We start from the raw sequence: 22668 nt of genomic DNA, 5'->3' as shown, positions 1-22668 counted from the left end.
AGGAATTACCTTCACAGACTTGCTTTTTTGTTGTTGTTCTTTAAGTCGTTTTTCATTGAATGAGCTTTCTACTCTGCTATTATAAAGTATGTTGGAAGTTGAAACTGTTCAGATGGCCCGCATCAGTATTCAATAATATAATTATCTAAAATTTTCGTTTAAGTAGCACACGAATTTCAATTATACTTCATTTTGTATATTACAAGGTGAAGCCCCATCTAGCGATTTAAAATGAAACTAATTGAATAATAAAATCTGTTTGAAGATTTAATTTTATTGATTGAGGCATTTAAGTAAATGTATAATTTTCTACATTTAAGAACAGTCTACAATAAAATTAATTATTTGTTTTTAATTCATTCGTTTCCACCTTTAAACTAGCCTTAATTTTGCACAAGTTTGGTAAATTTGTATGTCAGAACCCATTGCCAAGACCCTAAGAAAATAACGAAAATTTCAAGTTACTAAACCGACATAACAACTGTCAAAACCAAAATTCGGTTGAAGTTAATTGAATGTAGTTTATGGCTGAATCACAAACACGCTTCAGCTTCGGCTTCACCTGACGTTTACGAGTTCAGCCATAGGAATTCAATGTATGGTTTCACAATGGAGTTTCGACCTCACGTTTCGTTTGACAATCGTAAGGAAAAGAACGTAATGTGACTCCAAACGGAAGCTCTTGTTCAATTATCTCAACATTTGCTTTGTCTGACAGCTCAAAATTTGTAAAAAATCTCAACAAACAAAATATTTGCTCTTTGGAGGGATGAAATAATAGAAATGTCATTCAAAGCAACCTTGAAGCAGGCCCACCGTAACGCAGACGAAGCTGAAGCTGAAGCGTGTTTTGTGATTCAGCCATTAGTGTTCGAAGGTCATTTACAGTTGACATTTGATGCATATAACTGAAAACGAAAAAATAACCGCTGTAACTTAAGCTCGTACATTAAAATCGCACAAATTATAGCAAAGGTTTATAAATGTCAAAATGAGGAATTTCATTAAAATTGGACGAATCCTATTTCTGTGCCTGTCTGTCCCGAATTGAATTGTTGTCCAACTTTGAACAAAGTATTACTAGTTTATACGTCAATGCGATCAACCACTGTTGCCCCATTGTTCTGATTGGCGCTCACGTAACGCATTTAAGCTCCTAGGCTCCTATTTTCAATGTGAATGTAGTCACTGAATCCGAACGCATCCAAAACTAAAAAATCGATTCTAAAATTCCAATTGATAAATAAATTACGTTGATTATTATGATTTTAAGACAGCTATGTACATTATTTAAGAGAGTAGTACCCGACCTGACGTATAGGTGGCGTTTGTTGTTTGTAAGAATGACCATTATAGAGAGTACCAACTCTATAAAGCTTAAGTATGAAGTTTGATGCCGTTAAATTGTTCAGTATTTGTTTGGAAGCCATCAATATTAAACGGTCTCAGTGAATTTGTAAATTTGGGTGGAAGAGTTAAAACCGGGCTGCCAATACGAAATGGTAAAGAAAACCAACAAAATGGTATCAGGGCCAAAGTGCGCTAGCTAGCAGTAGGGTAGCAGGCATTTCAAAATAGCTGTACATTCATATTAACTGAAAGTTTGAACATGAGAAATCTGTCGATAGAATGCTACAATAATTCACAATGGAAGAAAAACTGCTTCGTGAGGATGTGTCAACCGTGTTGGGCCAAGTTTCACAGCGATAAAGCAGGGGTGCCAGCACGTAATCGTCGATCAACTCGAAACAAATTATTTTTGAAAGCACGTAATTTGAGACGAGTTCCATTGTGACTTTTACTTAAAAAAGTTATTGTGAACTATAGAATGAAATGTCAAATGGGTTTTCTTTGAATTTATTTCATTCTAGTTTCAATTTTAAGTTTTTTTCGAATAATTTTCTTTGATTCGAAGATTGAAAGTGAAGGCGAAGTGTCCTGTGTTAAATTGAGTCCATTCGAATTGAGTGAAAATGAGTTAAAATTTACAAAAAGAAAAGAAAAGAAAAAAAAAGATCACGTATAACATTTGTAGAACAATTTTTTTTGCTTTGTGCAGCAGTTTAGAGTCAACAAGGAATGTTTTCACACCTTACTTAGCTCGTTAGATCTTCAAGAAGACATAAGAAGAACATCAGTTCCACCAGTTCTGCAGCTTGAGGGATTCAATCAATTTTCCCACAGCGTATTACTATTTTTCCTCCCTTGGGCAGTTTTAAGAATTCCCTTCGCTAAATCAACGTGAGAACTCATATAATTGGTCAAAATGTCATTCTCTTTTTTATTTATTGATTTATTATTTTGTTTTTCTATTTTTCTCATACAAAAATTTCTGCTGACAATAACTAATTTCTGTGGAGTGAAAATTTTTGTTTCAAACGTCAATTTGAAGTTTGTGTGCTGCCAAATCTGGCGAAACAATCGAGGATACTCGATTGAACCGAAATGTGTGCTGCCAATGCTCGATTGTATCGACTAAACTCGGTTGTAACAAGTTATCGACTCATAGCCATGGATGAAACATGGAGCCATCACTTCACACCTGCGACGAAGTAACTGTCAAAATAATGGACTGAAAGGAGAGAATCGGCTCCAAAGAAGGCAAAACAGTTCCATCTGCAGGTAAGGTCGTAATGTCAGTTTTTTTGGAATATTTGTGAATTGCTTTCTCAAGCGCCCTATGGCCAGATTTACCCCCTCGAATGGTTTTCGGTTTGCAAACTTGAAAAAATGGTTAATGGTAAAAGATTTGCCAAAAATGAGAAGGTGAAGTCTGTGGTTGATGGTTATTTTGAGGAGCTCGACGGTTCTCACTATAAACAGGGCATTGAAGCTATTGAACTTCGTTGGAAAAAGTGTATCGAGCTAAAAGGAGACTTGTAGACAAATAAAGATATTTTTCCCCAATTTTTGTTTGTTTTCTTTGTTCGATCAGATACTTTTGGGACTCTATTTTCGTATTTTGATTTATGAATTCGATGGAGGACAATTTTAAACAACCGATTGTTAAGGGTTTAATAATTTACTAGATAGCAATTTGCTAAATATTTTAAGATTTTGTTAAACCTTTCGTTTCGTTTTGCTAACTGTATATTTCTAATTGCCTCTTATTGAAAAACCAGCATCCAAACATGTCTAAAAAATGACAGTTCGTGAAAATTAACAAACCAAATACGCTTAAACGGGCCTATTACTTGGCATTCCCAACTGTTGCCTGGACACAAACGTCAAATTTGATTACAGAATTTTGTCATATGGACTTAGGAAATTGGCAGTTTTTAGTTTTTATTATTATAGTTTTAATTCGTGATATCACCTTGTTTAAAACCTGAAAACCTAATTTATCACTTAGAAGAGTTAAATGGGCTCTCGGTTAGTTTCTATTTTTCTTTGTATATAAAATCTACAATACGACATAAGCGTAACGACCAAACCGACACCTGCTAAGCTAACAAGGAAGTTATTTTCACAGAGATGACAATCGGGAGACATTTTCAGCGCCACCAGTACAACTGTACTAAAATTTCCTGTTCTGTGAGAGTGTTATAGATTTTATATAAAGTATTGTAATGTTAAAGTTTGATGAGATGTCAAACTAAATCATTCAAGTCTTAACACCGTCTTTGCTTGGTGTTTATAGATAAGTTTAATATGAACTAATTTTGTTTTTACTTTTAAAATTGGTATGATCATCATATTATCCATTTTTGAATACATCAAAGTGTAAAGTGTCAATTTTTTGACAGATATGTAATGTCAAATTTATTGAACTTATTTTTACCGTCATTAAAATGTTTGCAGGAAACGTCATTTTAGTTTTTTTTTTGCTGTGTCAAATTGAGTAGTTTATTTTTTCAAAGTGGGTAGCAACTCTGGAAACGTGGAGTTTTAAGTGTACCGTTGCACACCTCCAGCTAATGTGAACAAAACGAAAATTATGTCTAATTAATCTAAAATGTTGTATTCAAATTTCATTTCCTCTCGAAGTGTCAAAACTCGTATCTTCCTACTTAATTTACTTTGAACAGAACTATTTTCTTTTTTTGTTTCCAACTTTGATCGTTTCTTTTTTTTTACCTCCTACATACGTCATTTAAGTCTCGGAGGTATTGCGTCATCGAGAATCATAAATGAAAAGAGCTGTCATATAGATTAATATTCAATCAAGATGTCTATAAATTCAAAAAGATTGATTGAGACAAACTTCTCACAGTTGGTTGAAGTTAAATTTTGAAATAAAATTGGGTCATTGTTTAAGTTTCTATTTTGTTCTGTATTTAAATTAAATAAATATATGTACAAGATATTTTATACATAAATATAAGCAGGCATAACTCTTCTGAAGGTATATTATTTTATCTTCAACACTAAAAAGCCCTTTAGCTTTAAACTCAATCGCATTTAAATTTTATTTTTATAATGAAATGAGATAAAAATAACTTTACAACATCGCATGGGAGAAAAATGTTACTATACAGACAACAAAAAGCAAAGCCTGCCGAAGAGAAGATTCGATGCCAAGTTATATAGACGTTACGTTGCTGATACTGATGCTGATGGTTGGCATTTTGCAGATGTTATATTAAAAACTCCACACACCACCTTTAGGTTGCTTCACATTAAATTAAATACTCCATCCAGTTTTCACTAGGTAAAGGTACAGCAATGGCCAAAATAAAAGGAACAAAACTTAATTTTTGGAATTACATATCACACTTGGCTTGCAACAATCTAAAATTTGACTATTTAATTTTATTCAAAAATATTTTCGAAATGTTTATTAATTTGTGATTTTCAAAAAGGCATATTGGTTGTCAAGATTTTGGAATACATTATTACTGATTGACACTTTAAATCTTTTAATTTTGACAGAAGATATATGGATATTTGATATATTGATTTGAAAACTAACTCTAATTTCTGAAGGGTTTCAGTATTACATTTCAGTGACAGTTCTCAAACTCTTAATTTTGACAGATGTCACTTTAACTTAAAAGTACGAAATGTTTCTTTTATTTTGTCCATAACTGTATATATTTCATATTTTTCTTTATAAAATGAAAACAAAAACTTCGCAACAACACAAATATTTATTCCAATCCCAAGCAGATATTTATACGATTTAAAATAAAATTGAACAAAAAAGAGAAAAACTTTTGGTTTGTTGGAAAGAAAATTTACGTTCAAACTTAACTAACTTGATGTTGTTTTTTTATTTAAGAAGTGTGAAGGTATTTATTACATGGTACTGTTCAAAATTAGAGAACTAGAAATTCATTGAAAATTACTCACAATCTAAACCAGATTTTTGCATTTTTAAGTATCTTTGGCGTGATGGTTTGTGCATTGCACTAACATGCCATCACGTCTGGGTTTAATCCCTGGCTGTACCATCATAAGGTTTTTTTTACAAATAATGCTTCTTGCAAAAAAAACGTAAAAACTTTTGACCGATAATGAATCTAATTTGTTGTGTTTTACAAAAAAAAATTACTGTTTAGGGACTTGACAATTATGAATTTAATTTATGAACACACCCTTTCACTAATCATCGAACTGTCATTGTCGATTTATTACATAACATTTTTATCAGCACAAAGTACATGCAGTACTCAAATTTGTTAACGAGATTTTGAATCGCTGTATGACTGACTGTCTTTGCGGTTTGAAATCACAAAACTTGTTATTCATTGGAGATTTAAATGCAAGAACAGCTGCTGAAGAATCGGAAAAAGCGATAACAGATCATAAACGTCAATCGAAAGATAAAAAACTGAACGGAGAGGGTCGAAAGATCATAGAATTAGTAAACGAATTTGGTCTGAGCATTTTAAATGGAGCTTCTGAAGGAGACTTCGAGGGTGAATATACATTTGTCGGGAAACAGGGTAGTTCTGTTATTGATTATGGCATCTTGGATGGCGACTGGTGGACATTTTTCGAATATTTTAAGGTAGGAAAGGAAACATTTTCCGATCATCTGCCAATAACGATACAAATTCAAAACAGCAAATCCTGCAGTACCCGAGCAGACGCTCGTAATCTGGGTAATAAAATCCTCAAATGGAACAAAAATAAAAAAAGAGGAATTACAACAAAAATGGATGCCCTGCTTCAAACAAAACAAAATGGATCGATTGCAAATTATTTGTCTTTATGTGATCTCGAATCAATCGTCATAAAATCGGCGACATCAATTCCCAAATCAGGTACACTCTATAAGAAAAACTTAAAAAAAAGTGTTTAGCCTTGCTCAACTTGTTAAGAAAAAATTAAAGCGAGCTCATGAAGAAAAATTGGCATGTGAACTAAGTCAAAGCAAGGATGCAAAAGAATTTTGGTCTTTAACTAGAAAACTGTCTGGTAACTACCAATGAAAAGAAAAAGTTTCGATTCCCTTGGAAAGCTTACGACTCCATTTTGAATCTCTATTATACCAAACGGATCAAATTACGTGGAGTTTTGCACAGCCCAACATTGTGGACGATCTTTTAGATAAAGAAATTAGATTTGAAGAAGTCGAATTGGTACTTCATTCCTTAAGAGATGGCAAAGCATCAGGACCTGACGGCATACCGGCCGAATTCTACAAATATAGCTCCCAAACTTTCAAAGAGAACTTCACAAAAGTACTTGACATCATATTTAACTTTGGAACACTACCTGATCAGTTTTTTAAGTCCTTGATATTACCAGAATACAAAAAAGGTGACAGCTCAAATCCAGCCAATTTAGAGGGATCACTTTGTTGAACTCGGCTCTTAAAGCTTATACAACATTATTATACAAAAGACTCGAAGAGTGGGTTTTCGTGAACGAAAAACTCAGAGAGTTTCAAGCTGGCTTCCTCTCTGGTTACTGTACTGTCGATAACATTTTCATCTTAACTTCAATAGCGCAAATGAAAGTAGACCATAATATAAAGTTCTATACTTTCTTTGTCGATTTTAGGGCTACATTTGACATGATAAATCGAAATGCAATGTTCTACAAGCTGTACAATTTAGGAATATCTACAGCAAACAACAGCAAATATAGGCAATGGTAAAGAAAGAACAGAAAGACTGATTGCAAACCGAGGTGTCAAACAAGGTTGCAACCTCAGCCCCTTAATGTTCGCTCTCTTTCTCGATGACCTTGCGGAGTGGCTTACATGTGGGGTTGGTATTGACAACACAGAGGTAAAGGTTATCATGTACGCTGATGACATAGTCATTCTTGCCGAATCACCATCTTCATTGCAACTGATGATAAACAAGCCTCTATCAGTATTGCTTAATATGGGGTCTGGAGGTAAATGTGGAAAATCAAAGGTTATGATTTTCCAAAAAGCTAGAAGTAGTAAAAAAATATACCTACCTCGGAATAGAATTATCGTTCAATTTAAAAATGGAAAACCACCTAAAAAATAAAATAGATAAGACGAAATCAGCAATGTGTCATAATTGGAAAACAATTTTCTGCAACAATTTAATAACTATCAGCTCCAAATATAGTGTATTTAATGCTACGGCCAAATCTATTATGTTCTATGGTGCACAAGTTTGGGGGATAGAACGACAGGAGGAAACTGAAAGCCTGCTGCAGTTCTTTTTAAGGAAAATCTTTTACCTACCTTCCATTAAACACGCCAAAATATATGTATCACCTGGAGTTGGGGTTGCCAACAATGTTTATTTCTGCTCTTAAACTACATGCAGATTATTTTTTAAGGGTGATAAATATGGAAGATCAAGACTTCCGAAGATGATTCTTAAGTATGCACTGAAAAAGAAAACTCTCTTCGTCAAAAATTGGGTTAAACTTGCCGGAAACTGTGGAATAACGATTAACTTGTCAGAAGCTAACTCAAACCAGTGAAAAAAGATCTTTTATGAAATAATCCAGCTGACTGATGAAAATGAAAGATATGCCTTTATCGAAAAAGCTCGCAGTTCAACAGAGCGAAGTATTATTCATTAATCATTTACAATCTTAATGAAAATAACTACTTTAAAAGCTGTTTCTCGTGCTACAACATAGGGACCATCTTCAAAATTAGAGGCGAACTCATCAAATTAAACTTTACTGCACATCGAACGGCGGCGGGAACTGTAGTTTATGTAATCTGCAAGAGAGGGAAGACATCCTTCATTTATTGGAGTTTTTCCCGTGCTTAAAGAAATAAGGCGTCACTACTTTGGTAAAAATGTTCTACTCATCGAGGAAGTAAAGAGTTATCTAAATGGTTTCGACTGGCAGCTTCTATTCAACTATTATAGTAAGGCATACGCTTATAGAACAAGGATAATCACCGAAAGTTTTTAATTAGCTATGCAATAATGTATGTTTTAGCTTTAATTAAAATTTTAATTTTTGTTTTAACTAAACTAAAAGTCATTCCGTTTTAACTAAACTCTAAGTCCACGAAAATTGTTTTAAAAATTGTAATATTACAAATATTTGGCAAAATGTATCAATTAAAAATCAAATTAATGTTTAAAAATTATAAACGAATTATTATCACATAATATTGTAAATATAATACAGACACACGACAAACTTTGTCATGTCTTAATTTATACATGTTCACTACTCAAGACAAAATATACAAATTTGTTTTTCGTGAATAAAATTTATCTATCTGTGTATCTAACTATGTATCTACTCAAATTTTGAATTGGTGACCGGAACTTTAAGAGCGTTTTTTTTAAGGTGACGAAGTTCAAAATATGCGTTATGGTGCGCGTGATTGGTGCAGTTTGCATGACGGCGGCGTTATTGGGCCATATTTTTTTCTTCAACTATAAGGATCGTCACGTTATTGTGAATGAGGTTATCACGTTATCGCATCATGACTACCGATTATTTTTGGCTTGAATTGGAAGATATAGACATGGATGACATATGGTTTCAACAGGATGGTGCCACAAGCACATCTTTAAATCGATTTTTGAAGAATAAGTTTGATGAGCGTGTTATCTCAAGAAATAGGACAGTAGATTGGTAGTATTGTTCGCACGATTTAACATATTTTGGCTATTTTTCTTTGTTGGTCATATATTTTATGAAGGTATTCCAAAATTGGGTCCAACGAATCGATCGCTTCAAAGTCGAAGTCGAATTACTTCACGCTGATAGTAAAGCTCTTGAAATATATCAAATGGTTTCTATCTTGTCAATAAATGAAACGAAACATTCCACCAATTTGTGTTTCAATTGTGTACAATTCAAATGACAGATTTCTTTCGGGAAAAAAATGTCGGTGGATGTCAATCAATACAATAGTTTTATTGAGGCAAATTTTCAATGATCGCTATAAACGACCTGTCAAAAAATTTCAATGACAACTATAGGTTAGGTTAAAGTCGTAGCGGATACAGAACCCACACACTTAGGCTAAAAGAAAAGGCGCATTGTGATACCAGATAAATCTAGAGAAGTACTTCCCACTAGTCGAACCATTTTGAACTTTTTATAAAGCGAAGAAGACATTTGGTATCCTTTTTAGCTGGTTCACTGGGGTTATCAAAAAGGTAGTCTCCCAGATGAAGTCTGCGTCTTAGTGAAAGAGCAGGGCAAGTGCATTGAAGGTGATAGATTTTTTCCAGTGCACTCCATTTTATATTTCCGTGTTAAAAGCACGAGGTCTGTTTTTTGAGGATTAATACTAAGTCCGCAGTGATCAGCCCATCTATTGAGCATATTGAGTGCGTTTTGGAGGAGGTCTCTCAGTGTATTGGGATAGTAACATTATCGGTATACGGAAACACTCTGTACCCTTCCCTCTCAAGATATATTAGCTGTTCGTTAACCACTATGTTCCAAAGTAGAGGGGACAGAACACCACCCTGCGGAGTGCCTTTACCAACAGACCTTTTCGTACAAAAATCTCCCATCTTAGAGTTGATGATCCTGACTTTAAGCATTAGATTAATCAACTTACAGAGTGGGTATTCGACGTTTAGTGTCACAATGACAACTATAACTGGCCCCAAATTCTTAGCAATTCCGATTCGGCATAAAACTGTAGACCACCCATATTCCTACAAATAAAATTAAATTAAAACTTCACTTTGACGTCTGTTTTTGGAATAAATTCAGTGCAGCTTACATTTGCATGTGTGCAATGTTTATTTAATGACAGTCGAAATAACAAAATGGCTGCTATCGTTATCCGCCCAAATATTAATCTGTAATGGCATTGCCAGATTTGACAGTATTCACAATAGCACAATATTTTATTAATTTCTTTTCACAATACCGATTTTTAGTGCATTTGATAAATTATTTCAATCGGTTAATAGAATTGATCTTTCAAATAAGGATGAATATATTTTTTGGATGATTGTTTGTAAAACATTGCAAATTTGAAATGTCATTTTGTTTTATATTATTCTGAATAAAAATGACGAGTAAATGAAATTACGAGCTTTTCTATTTCAAATGATTGCAAATCAAGAAATATAATATCCTTTTAAGTCTTTTATATGAGGATAATAAAAAGTACGTATTTTTGTAAATCAATAATCAAACAAAGGTTCCATTAAAATAACAAAATCGTCTTTGTCACGTGTGTTCGTTGATTTAAGAAGGTTGAGTCGAAAAGATAGAATATCAATACCGTCCTATCTATCTACCTTTTCTACCTATCTTAAAAAAGAAAACAATTTAAAAAGAGTTAATGTGTACATACATAAGATACATTCATAGGTACATAAACTTAAATATGTTTTTAAAGTACCAAAGAGAAGGGTTTTTAACTTTCTTTTTTTTTTTGTTGTTGTCGATGTAATGCGCAGTGTTTGTTATTTATCTATGCACATTTTTATATATAGATACATGTAAAAGTTCATGTCTGGAAACATGAACAAAGAAAATACTTTATAAATTTGGCAGAAAGGATAGAGGTAACGGTAGGTAGGTGATGATTTCAATAATGGTTCCTTTTAAGAAAAAGCCATCTTATTATTATTATTCGAGTATTTTTGGTGTGCTTTCCTTTGCTTGAGGTCATAAGCATCTTAAATATTATTTAATATTAAAACAGCGCTTAGGGGAATTTATTATGTAGTCAAGAACTTCTATTTAAGATGATACAAAGAAGGTTAGGAAATTTTACAGACAAAGTAGATAGGTATGAACATACATACTTTACCTTACCAGATATTTTTGAAATCAGACAACAATGATAGTTGTTGGTGATTTTTGAGTCAACTATTCTTTTGTTTGCTTCTTTGTTTCACAATATGAAGTTTTATAGATGGAATAAAGTTAATTTAAGTTGAAACCAGAACAAAGATTGCATGAAAGAGGAGATTTTATCAATTTCACTTTTATTACAAACATATGACTTAGAACAGACTTTTCTTCCACCTTCTCTCAAAGATACTCGTAATTTATTGTCAAAAAGGCAATAGGTATGGCGTTTTTCATGGGTAAAATAAATCAATTAATTTTGAATCTATATCTGTCAAAAACCACAAATTTGCATTTTTTTGGATTCCATGGGGTAAAATAAATTAATTCATTTCTGATTTAAGATCAAATATGCAGATCTGAATTTTTTCTCTTGGATTAATTCTAATACAATTTTGAAAAATGTTTCGGTGGAAATTTGACACCAAAGTGTACAAAGTTACACTTACATATTTTATGTCAAAAATAAACTATTTCAATCGTGTTCCATACGCCACAAAAAACTATTAATTTTTAAAGGAAATCTGTAGTAATAACCAATAACTTCAACTGTATTGTAATATGAGAAAATTTTAACTTAATTTGGCACTAATGACACGCCCAAACGTCAAAGGCATAATTTACAAAATGCATGACAAATTGCTCAAAAATGGGATTTCAGCTTTGAAAAATATTTTGGTGGAATTAGAGGATCGCTCAAACATTATATCAATTTTTCTTGCGACTTTTGTAGAATAACCAAACTTTCAGGTACAAAACTAATTTATTAAAACTTATTTTATTTGGTATCATTTAAACTTAACTTAACTTGTTAAGTTTGTCATTTATCAATTTTAATATATTTAATTAAACTGAAATTATCGCTGTTAAAATAAATTGATAAATTGTAAACGTGCTTTAAATCTAAGATCTATTGTGAATGGATGAAATTGACAATATTGTTATTACAATTTTCAAAATTACTTTTCGTTTTTAAATATTCATTCAACTGCAAATCCTTTGTTGATTTAATATTTTCAAGGCCCAACTTTGTGTGATTCTTCGACACAGGAGTTAAAATGCATTGGTATGCTGACCGCTTCCTCTATAAGTTGGAAGAGGCGAGCTGACTTTTATCGGTAACAATTATTTTACTCTTGCATTTTTAAATCCAAATTAATGGAGTGGAGTCTGGTGCGAATACTTTCTTGAATAAAATGTTTATGCCACTTCAAACGTCAATAGGTATTGACTATTCACAATAGATATTTTAGTTTTCATTCACAATTTATCAGGAAATTATAAATTTTGATTTATAATACCGATTTATTAATTAAATTTTATCAATCGTCAATTAATTGATCTTTGTCAACAGTAGCTTTGTTAGCTGTAGAAAATTTCAGAGCCAAACGGAATGCATGGTAAGTCCCCAGATCAAACTGTATGTACATACAGTGGTGTGAAAAATAATAGGTGAAATATTGCATAGGTTTTAAATTCCTTAAGATAGAGTGAAACAAGTGCTACTTAAATGACACATAAAATATGTCACATGCTCTTGTATCGCCTTATTGCTGTTTCACGTGCATCCAGCCGTTGCTTTTGATTTATTGACCCGTTAATTTTAACCGTTGTTCAAATTCGCTGTGTAAGAATATAAGTGCATTAGAATGAAGTCACTCTCATTCGTCGTTTTAAGTGAAGAGCAGTAAGTTGTTAGTTTGTAGATATTAATTATTGTAAATATTTTTAAATTGATTTTGAATAAGTAAAAATGGGCCCTAAACGACATTGTTCTCATCAGATTATAGAAGTTATCAAAAAGCTTCGAGGTGAAGGAAATACCTATAGAACAATCGAGAGACTGGTTGGTTGTTCTCAAAATATGGTCGCAAATGCCTTAAAATGGACCAGCAACCCGGAAACCCGAGGAAGACCAAGAAAAACTTCCAAAACCACTGATCGACAGATTACAAGGGCTGTTAAGACCAACCCGTTTATTAGTTTAACCCAAATAAAAAAGGACCTTAACCTGGATTTAAACACCTCAACAATTAGGAGAAGGTTGCTGGAAAACAAATTACCCTCTAGAAGACCGAGGAAATTCCCATTGCTAACTATTCGACATAAAAAAAGACGAAAACAATTTGCTCAGCGGCATCTTCTATGGAGCAAAGAAAAATGGCGGAACATCTTATGGTCTGACGAGTCAAAAATTAATTTATTTGGTGTAGATGGTGGTAATAAGTTTGTAAGAAGAACAAAACTAAAAGAATTTGCACCAAATTATTCGGCAGTCAAACATGGCGGCGGAAGTCTGATGGTATGAGGATGCTTTTCCTGGTTAGGTGTTGGTCCAATATTCTGGATTAAGGCACATTATGAAATCATCAGGGTACATAAATATTCTAAAAAATATAATGTTGCCGTATGCTGAGGAAGAAATGCCCCTTAGGTGGTCATTCCAAAAAGATAATGACCCTAAGCATACGTCAAAGGCAGCAAAGGTTTATGAGGAATAAGATCGATGTTATGGAGTGGCTGGCCCAGTCTCCGGATCTAAATCCAATAGAGAACTTGTGGAGTGATGTAAAGAGGGCTCTGGGCCAAAAAAAAATACCTCCAAAGAAGAATGATGGCAATCAGTAAAAAAAGTTTGGGAGTCTATTTCTATTGACAGGTGTCAAAAGTTAGTGGACTCAATGCCAAAAAGGTGTCAAAGTGTTCTTAATAATAATGGATTTGGAACAAAATATTAAGTATGAAGTACATTATACATTAAGAAAATCCTTGAAAATTTTCTAAATTTTCTTATATTTTCAGATTACTTGAGGTTCAAGTTCTTTCACCTATTTTTTTGCACATCACAAAATTGTTAAAATTCGTCTGTGGATCAAACGGAATTGTTTTTGTTATATAATTTCAAAGTGGATATAAATCAATAAATGATGTTAATTTCACGCCTGTGTTTCCATTTACAATTTTTATATGCGTTTTTGAAGATTTTTCAGCACACATCTATTTTTTTCACACCACTGTATGTAGAGTTTCATATACATACTGTGAGCGTCAAAAGAAAGTGTACAGCATTGAACTGCATTTTTACAATACCTACTGTCAAATCAAGGGGATTTGATCTTTTAGAAAAATACTTATGTTATTTTTAAAATTAATTTTTATTTAAATGAATTGCTATATAAACCTTAATGAAAATAATAAAGTTGCAATACAATAAAATCAATAAAAAAAATGTTTCACTTGCTACACATACTGTACAACTTTCCGCTTATCGGGAAAACAACCGTTAAAAAAAGTGGGCAGATGTCATAACACGGTGAACAAAATTTTGGACAAATTTCAAAAGTTCAAAAATGTAAAAGATCGACCTCGTTCCGGAAGGCCAAAAAGGCTATCCGTAAGTGATGAACCTGCTATCGTCGGGAAACTGCGAAAAAATCCCGCCTCAGAAAAGAAAGTTAGCGCCTAAATCTTCGTTTCCGATTATCCTGTCATTTTTGAAAAAGACTTAAAAAACTTTTCGTTCTTGTTGAAAAATTTAATACAACTTAAATTCAAAAAGAGTTCTTTACATCCCACCATTATTAACCTAACGGGTTCGATTTAAAATTTTACCACATATACATACATATGTATGTATCTTTATATGTGTATACATAGGTAACGACAATAACGCTGTCTAACGATTTTTCTTTTAAGGTAGCGCCAACATTGACACCACCTGTCAAAAACAAGCAAAGGGGTTGGTAGTTTGCAATGAATAATAACCTAACATTCCATACCTACATAAAAGGGTGGGTTGGAAGCCTTCAAGTGATAAGATAAGTATGTAGGATACCTAAGTATAATAATTAACTACCTATTTGTAATTATGTAGTTTAATGACACTGACAGTCTTGTTGCTATTTAAGCTTATAGAAAGATATATATATAGGCAGTTACTTTATAAGGGTTACTTTGATTTAAATTGATTTGAGCCACCTTATGAAAAGTACCTACATATAAAGGGTGTTTTTAAACTTGTGGTTTACAAAAAAAAATGAAACATAAATGAGCAAAATTTTAAACGATTCACTAAATTTATTTTAACATCTTAATATCTATCAACAATTTGCTAACGTTAAAATCACAAAATGGCTTGAAACTTGAGCAAGTTGCTAAATCAATACTAAATCTGTACAATTATTCTTATAAGAGCAGTCAATGGAATGTTCCAGTCAAAAGTTGGAAATTCCAATTAATAAGCCCGTTAAAGCGTGTTTTCTTTGTTTATTTTCATGAACTGTCACTTTTTTAGACATGTTTGGATGCTTGTATTTTAATAAAAGCCAATTAGCAACTAGTTACAAAAATTTAGTAGTTTGGACTCTCTTGGTAAATTGCTAAATATTTAGAAAATTATACTAACCAGTAAAATTGTAAACATGTAAAATTGTAAACATTTAACAATAGGCTGTTTAAATTTTTTCGCCAAATATTTAAATGTATATTATGATTTTGGCCACGCTCGAAAAAAAATTTCTGAAGTGTTAAATAGCACGATATTGTAGGATACATTTTCCTTCAATGAACCATTATTTGATTTTCACGATTTGCAAACGCTGTTCAGAAAATTCTATTCATTATAAAACGGCAAACCAAACGGTGTTATGAAACAAAGCCACCTTTCAAAAATTGGCCTTATTGCACTTTGAAAAAGTGAAATAATTTCACAATTAATTTGAGAAAGAAGACCAACTTATTTACCCTTCTGCATGGGCAAACTTCAAGATTTGGGGTAGGTGCTAGGATTGTACGCAAAAATTCATTTGCATGTATGACAAACCATACCACGTTGACCTTATTTCATTTTATTTTAGCGTAATAAGACTAAATATTGGAAATTTGCTTTAATACACTTTACATTCCTCAAGCTGTTGTTCGACAACTTAATGTTCCGACTTATTCCTGTTTATCTAAACTGCAATCATTTTAATACAGATTTTGCTCAGCTGCAAGAATTGGTGATGAGTGATGACATCCAAAACTCAATAATCATACGAAAGTTCACATGGTGAAGAATACTTTGTAAGAGTAATGGAGACCAATAGCCCAATATATCGAGGCAAATAAACTTTATAAAGCACTTGTTTCAATAAGAAGAAAATCTATTGGAAAATTGTGATCTTCAATAGAGGAAGTGGCAGAGTACGAACAAATGAGAAGTGGCACTACAATAACCGAAGACTTGGAGTTGTCAGCGAATACAAGTACCTTGGAGTGATCTTTACCTGCAATTTAAAAATGGAATAGCACTTGAAAGATAAGCTTGCAAAGGCAAAAACTGCAATAAACTCAACTTGGAAGATGTGTTTCTCCAACAAATATCTAAACCATAGCCTGAAATTTAAAGTTTTTGTATCTGTTGCAGAATCAATCATGATTTACGCAGCGGAAATATGGGGGGTAAGCAATATGATGAAGTTGAAAAACTTGAACCTGCAAACTGCATTATCACCGTAATACTCAAAAACACTAAAATTATAGTCTGATTACATTATAAAGGTCTTAAACCACTTTCGAAGAAGATCATGATGATAACAGTGAGCAGAAAAGTTGGATGGTATAATAAGTGGCTGGATCATGCATGTTTGTGTAATTTCGATGTAAGCCTAGAACAAGAGCCTTCTAATAACTGAAAACAAGGACTCTACGAGATCATTTCCAACACAGATAGAAACTGCAGGAATGAGTATGAAATTGAAGCAAGAGGATCACTTTACAGATCGGTGTACAGTACACTTAACTATAACCTTTAACATGCAAACACTTTTAGAGACGAACTAGGTGTAGAATCCATCTCAATGATGCTAAGGGCGGGGGTAGAACTTCTTCCGCTTAATTATAGGCCACACCGAGATGACCTTCCAATGTTGTGCATTATAAGTAACACGGCAGAAAGAGAAGAGATATTTTATTTTATGGGTAGATGTCCGACTCTTCGTGAAACAAGGCGACATTTCTTCGATAAAGATACGCTTTCAACGGAACAAGTTCGGAATACATTGAACGAGTTGTCAGAAAAGCTTTTACTGTTTTGTAAAACAGCTCTAAGTAGTATTTCAAGTAATTAGTGATTCATTTTATTTTTCTTTAAAAATATTTCTTATTTAAAATTAAAAATTGTTTGTTCATTTCATAAACAGTATAGGTACCAATCGGCAGACGGCAAAGCCACGCCATAAAGATTTTGTAAAGGTAAATTTTTATATTCTTATGTTGTTGATAAATAAAATCATTTTAATCTAAAAAGTCTAAAAAAAAACACACTTTACAAAAATGAAACAAAGTCGATTCTAGAAATTTCATATCAAGTGACAGCTGTCAAAAATTCTGGTCAGATTTAAAAATACACGGCTTAAAAGACAACAGTTACATATGTATTTATACTGCATTCAAAATTTGCACTTAAACAATACTTCCAAAAAATATGGGTAGGTAGGTATAATTTTAGTTGTTATAACTATAAGCCAAGTTTTTGTATGAAGTGTATGTTGACAGATACACAATCTACTCTACTAATGATTTATCAAAATTAATGGGACTCCTTATACCTACCTATGTATGTAGGCACCTTTATTGAACAAAATACATCTAATTTATTGAAGATAGCTACCATCCCAATCAAATCCACATTAATATGCTAAGGAAAAAAGAAAACAATTAAGCATTTGTTCCCTTTACCTATCTAATGGATCATAAAAATGAAGACACACAAAATCCTACCTTCGCATTCTATCTATTTAAGCTACTCCCCCACTTTTTGACGTCATTAGATCACATTATTATGGTGAGTTTAACAAACAAACAGAACTATAAAAAACCATACAAATTATAATTAGGTCTTTTGTATTTGAAATATTATACTTCTGCATACACAAACAAATACAATTAAAATGCATTTATAAATTAAATTAACAACAATATTCAGCTTTTCAAATAATAATTCAACTTTTTCCAAATAAAGAGGAAGAGGCATCATCTTAAGCATAAATTGCACTTGCTCACACTCCACTCTACACACTCTCTCTCTCTCACACTCTATTTGAATGCGCAAACAAAACAAACTCAAAACAGCTGACTGGTTTCTCGTCTGCCATCACTTATTACAAGAGAAAATTAAGAGGATGGGAGAAAACTAATAAAAGAAGAAAAAAAGGTGGCAGGTAGGTATACTGATACCCTCTGTCATCTGTTTTTTGTTCTCATCCCCATTACCCAACGGAATAGCAAAAATACCAATAGCCCCCCATCCATTTTTACCTACCTACCCAGCCTTTCTTTTTTCCTTTTTCTCCACTGACATTTCAAATGACGTAATATAAAGTAACTTAAAAAAACGTCATAATTCAATGAAATATGTTTAACAACCACAAAACTTACCTTAAAATCTCTCCCCTTCTACACACTTCCTTCGCTCTTGATTAAATCCAACGGATAACAAAATATCATAAAGAAAAAATAAAATATATATCACTATTGTGTTCTTTATGAAAACTCACTAGTTTTCATATTTTTTTCATCACTTTGCACGGTTGACTTGACACCCAAAACGGTAGTCGTACATTTGACGTATGCTCTAAGAAAGTTCATTCTACTGTTTTAAGACAATAGTCCACATCCACATCCACACTGACATAACAAAATTATGGCTGACGACAAAATTGATGGGTAGGTAAATCGCACTTCTCCTCCACTTTTCAACGATCCGTTTTTGTGCAACGGAAAATCAATTTGTGTTAGGCCTCCTCAAATATATTTTAATGTAGTATTATTATGTGTAGCGATTGCAATAATGGGGCGAAACGTCAATTATTATTTTCCCCACACCACTTAGAAATTCGATTGTTTTATTTTTTGTTTCTTTCACTGTACACAACGGTATTGCAATATTGTCCACGAATCAAAAACTAACAGAATTTTCTTTAGAACTAAAAAACTATAAAAAGTAGATAACACAACTTAAATTAAAATATAAACTTGGAATTTAATGACAACTTAAATCGATTCTCCCCAGAATTCAGAAGAATATTATACATCAAGGTAGATACTTGATTGGGGTGGGAGAAGAAAATTCCCTGCAACCAAACCAACAACTCTTTTCTTTTTTTTCTGTTCTTATTGTCCTTTATGTCTTCTCCTATTAGAAAAAAAAACTATGGCTGCTGCAGGAAAATTGATACAAATAAATGATGAAAATTTAACTATACTAGAAATTCACCTAATTGAATTTGACCTTTTCACAATTTGTCAAAGATCATTTTTCTTAAATGTCCGTCGCACTTGAATCGCTGTTATCCAACTATTTATAGATTGCATTTTTAATTTTTGTTTTATGTTTTTTTGCTCTGTTTAATTGAGAAACAATTTTCAAATTGGAAGGAGACGAAAATTTTAATAATCAACCAGCAGCAGTTCGTATGATATGATACTGAAACTGAGGATGAGAGGAAAAATTGCAATTATTCAATATAGTCACCTCTTCTCTTGTTAAATTGTTTTTAATTCACCACACTGAGGAGACAAAAGACGAAGTGAGAAATAAGAGTCACAATGTTTGTCTCGTTTTAACAAATAAGTTTTGGATAGAGTTTGGAAGTTAACAAGTATAACGTACTCTTTTTGTCTTTGTTTTTTTTTATAATCGACTATGTTGCAATTTGTGTCTTGCAAAACTCATCACAAGTGACGTAAATAGTCTTTTTCACCACACTTGGGAAAATTGTATAAAATAATGATATTTGCACAAATGCCATAAGAAAAACAAGTTTTCTTTTAATTTAATTTATTGTTTCTTGGTCCTTTTTGGATTGCTTAATGTAATCTTTTATATGAATTCTCGTTTCGTGAAATGAAATCAAAGAACAGAGAGAAGACAACAAAGACACTAGGTATATTAAAAACGGAAAATTAAAACAAGTGTTGCTACCGATATTCGACCTCTTCCTAACTTCTTGCTGCTTAATGCTTTGCTTAGACTTGGTTGAATAAGTTCGTTCGCGGTACCGTCTTTCAATTTCTATACGAAACAACTGCACAATTCGGTGTCCGTTTTTCATCTGTCTACTGTTACTGTTTTGTGTTTTCGATTCGTCTTGTCTGGCTGGAGCTGGACTGGCTTTTGTCTTGGATTCTGGAAGCTTAACGGATTCGAAATTCGAACTGAAATTCACCCTCATATCGAAAATCAAAAGCACTTTGTATTGTTTTTGTTGTGGTGGTGAGGTTTGAGGTAGTCGTAATCGCAGTCCTTTTTTGTGATGGAAAAGGAGATGGAGTTATCTTTTGTTTGCGAAATTAAATCAAAATGTTTTAAAAAAAAGAGACGGAATGTTATCTGAGAACAAAGTTTTGCTCAATTTAAGTGATTGCTAAAACTTAGGAGAGTGAGAAGTAAAATCTTAAACGTTCTGTTCTTTGTTTACATCAAAGAAAGTTTCATGTAAATAAGACTAAAGGGCGATTTGGGGTGGGAAAGTGCAAAAAACAAGCCAATGTGAAGGACACAGTAAGGTGAATAGGGAATGGACAAACACCTTCTCATACGTCATACCTCAAAGTACTCAACAAACAAGGAGATGCCTGATACTAATTATGTGAAACATATAAATGTTAACTTATTTAAATAAAATTTTGGGAAACATTTAGGAATATCAACATTCCCAAGTCCTTTTATGGGCATATGTATGTATATGATGTTTGCTTATTCTCGCCTCAGTCTTATTTCGTAGGTAAATTTATACACAGAGGCAGAAGTAAAACAATTTACTCTCTCCGTCTCACCATCTGTTTTGTGTCTGTGGTGAACATGACAGTGAGGAAATTGCAGACCATACAAATACAACTACCCCTATTTCGAAAACAATTAACAGCTGATTTGATTTGCCTAGATGAAACTGAGATAGAATGCTTTCTTCGTAAGAGTATTGGTATGTTGGAGAGAATATAGAAAGGAGGGAGATGATTATATATTTTTAAAAAAGTTCAACAAAGAATGACATCACATCAAATTCCTAACCTACCTTTCGAGACTCGCTGTCAATTGACAGCTGTTTATTTTAGATTAGGGTTGAGTATTGGATATGTAAAAATATATTAAAAGATTTGATTTGTTGTTTTACAATTCCTAAACTTTCGGAAACAAAATAGTTTATAACAAATTAGCTTTTCTCTTAAAGGAAATTTTGTTCCCTCTGCCACAAACTTCAACTAATCCTAATATCTTTAGTAACTGTATGATAGATTCTTCCGAGAAAAGATTCAAGCTATTAGTCTACATTGATTTCGTAAGTGTTTTATAGGTTTTTCAGTCATTGTATGTGCTTAATATATGCGGATGATCTAAAATTTGTCTAAGCATTAAATCAGTTTTAGAATGTGATGATCTACAACAAGACTTGTCTAACTGATTTGTTTGGTGTAGCAAAAACGATCCTAATTTTCTGAATGTCAAAATTAATAAAATTAAGTAAAAAAGTACTTCATTAATTTACATTATTTTGTAAGAATTTTATACAATATTTTGAATTTACAAAATAATGAAGAATATTTGTATTTTTGTTTTGTAGAATATAAATAAATAAATAAATTGGGTGGCGCAACAGTCCGTTGAGAACTAGGGCCTAGTGACTTACAACTCTCAACCATTCCTGTGTGTGTGTAATGTTGTCAGGAATGGAGGGGACCTACAGTTTATGTGCCGCATCCGAACGGCTAATTTGAGAAAGCACTTTTTCATGACAAGAGTTACTCTTGGAGAATTTGGCAATTTTTCATGTTTTCCAATCGTTCTCGTTAAGGTTTTTTCTGTTGTGAGGTAATTGTTTTTTTCCGAAAAAGTATCGTCTTGGAGCTTTTAATATTGCACATTTACCAATGAAATGTAGAAAATCAAATGGTACCATATTAACAAGAATAAATTGAATTACTTGAAAGTTTTGGTTTTTGGGTCTTGAATCGTGTATCGAGAAGTGATGTTTGTGGTGAACAGACCTTTGTGGGTGGGCAGGGAAGTTCAGTTGTCGATCTTTGTGCAGTGAATGGTGATTGGCTTCAGGCCGTTAATAATTTTGAAATATTATTAGCAACTTTTACGTCTCATTTACCAATTCTAGTGAATGCAAACTTCTTGCATGAAAAACATAGCCCAAGCTTAGAAAAAATTCCAAGGGTTATGTGGATACCTGAGGAGGTTGAGAGATTTCGAGAAAGATTAAACCTTCACGTTGGGTCGCTGCTCCTCTTCAATTGAACAATTAGGAGAACAAATAAGCGAAATTATTAGATTATCTGCTTCCAGTATAAGATGTCCCAATAAATGGTTTGATTCCGAATGTATGAGGCTCAGAAAAAAATCATTCGCTTTCCTTAAGTTGTTTAGAAGATTTAATTTAGACCATTGGAAGCTAACAAAATATATATACAAACAGGTCAGGCTAAAAAGTTAAATTGCAC

At 32.6% G+C, this 22668-nt stretch overlaps 1 protein-coding gene across 1 annotated transcript in view; it reads right to left on the bottom strand.

The window, feature by feature from the left end:
* LOC129952143 (protein Atossa) overlaps window positions 1–19102 on the bottom strand; it is a 115883-nt gene extending 96781 nt beyond the window's left edge. The window contains exon 1 of the mRNA XM_056064599.1: window positions 18598–19102. The gene's annotated coding sequence lies outside the window, so the exon portion shown is untranslated. The remainder of the gene's footprint in view (window positions 1–18597) is intronic.
* Window positions 19103–22668: the final 3566 nt, after the last annotated feature.

The sequence above is a fragment of the Eupeodes corollae genome, chromosome 3 (genome assembly GCF_945859685.1).
Source record: "Eupeodes corollae chromosome 3, idEupCoro1.1, whole genome shotgun sequence".
Lineage (NCBI taxonomy): Eukaryota > Metazoa > Arthropoda > Insecta > Diptera > Syrphidae > Eupeodes > Eupeodes corollae.
Note: the sequence above shows the minus strand (reverse complement) of the source record. Positions and strands in the feature narration are given on the sequence as shown.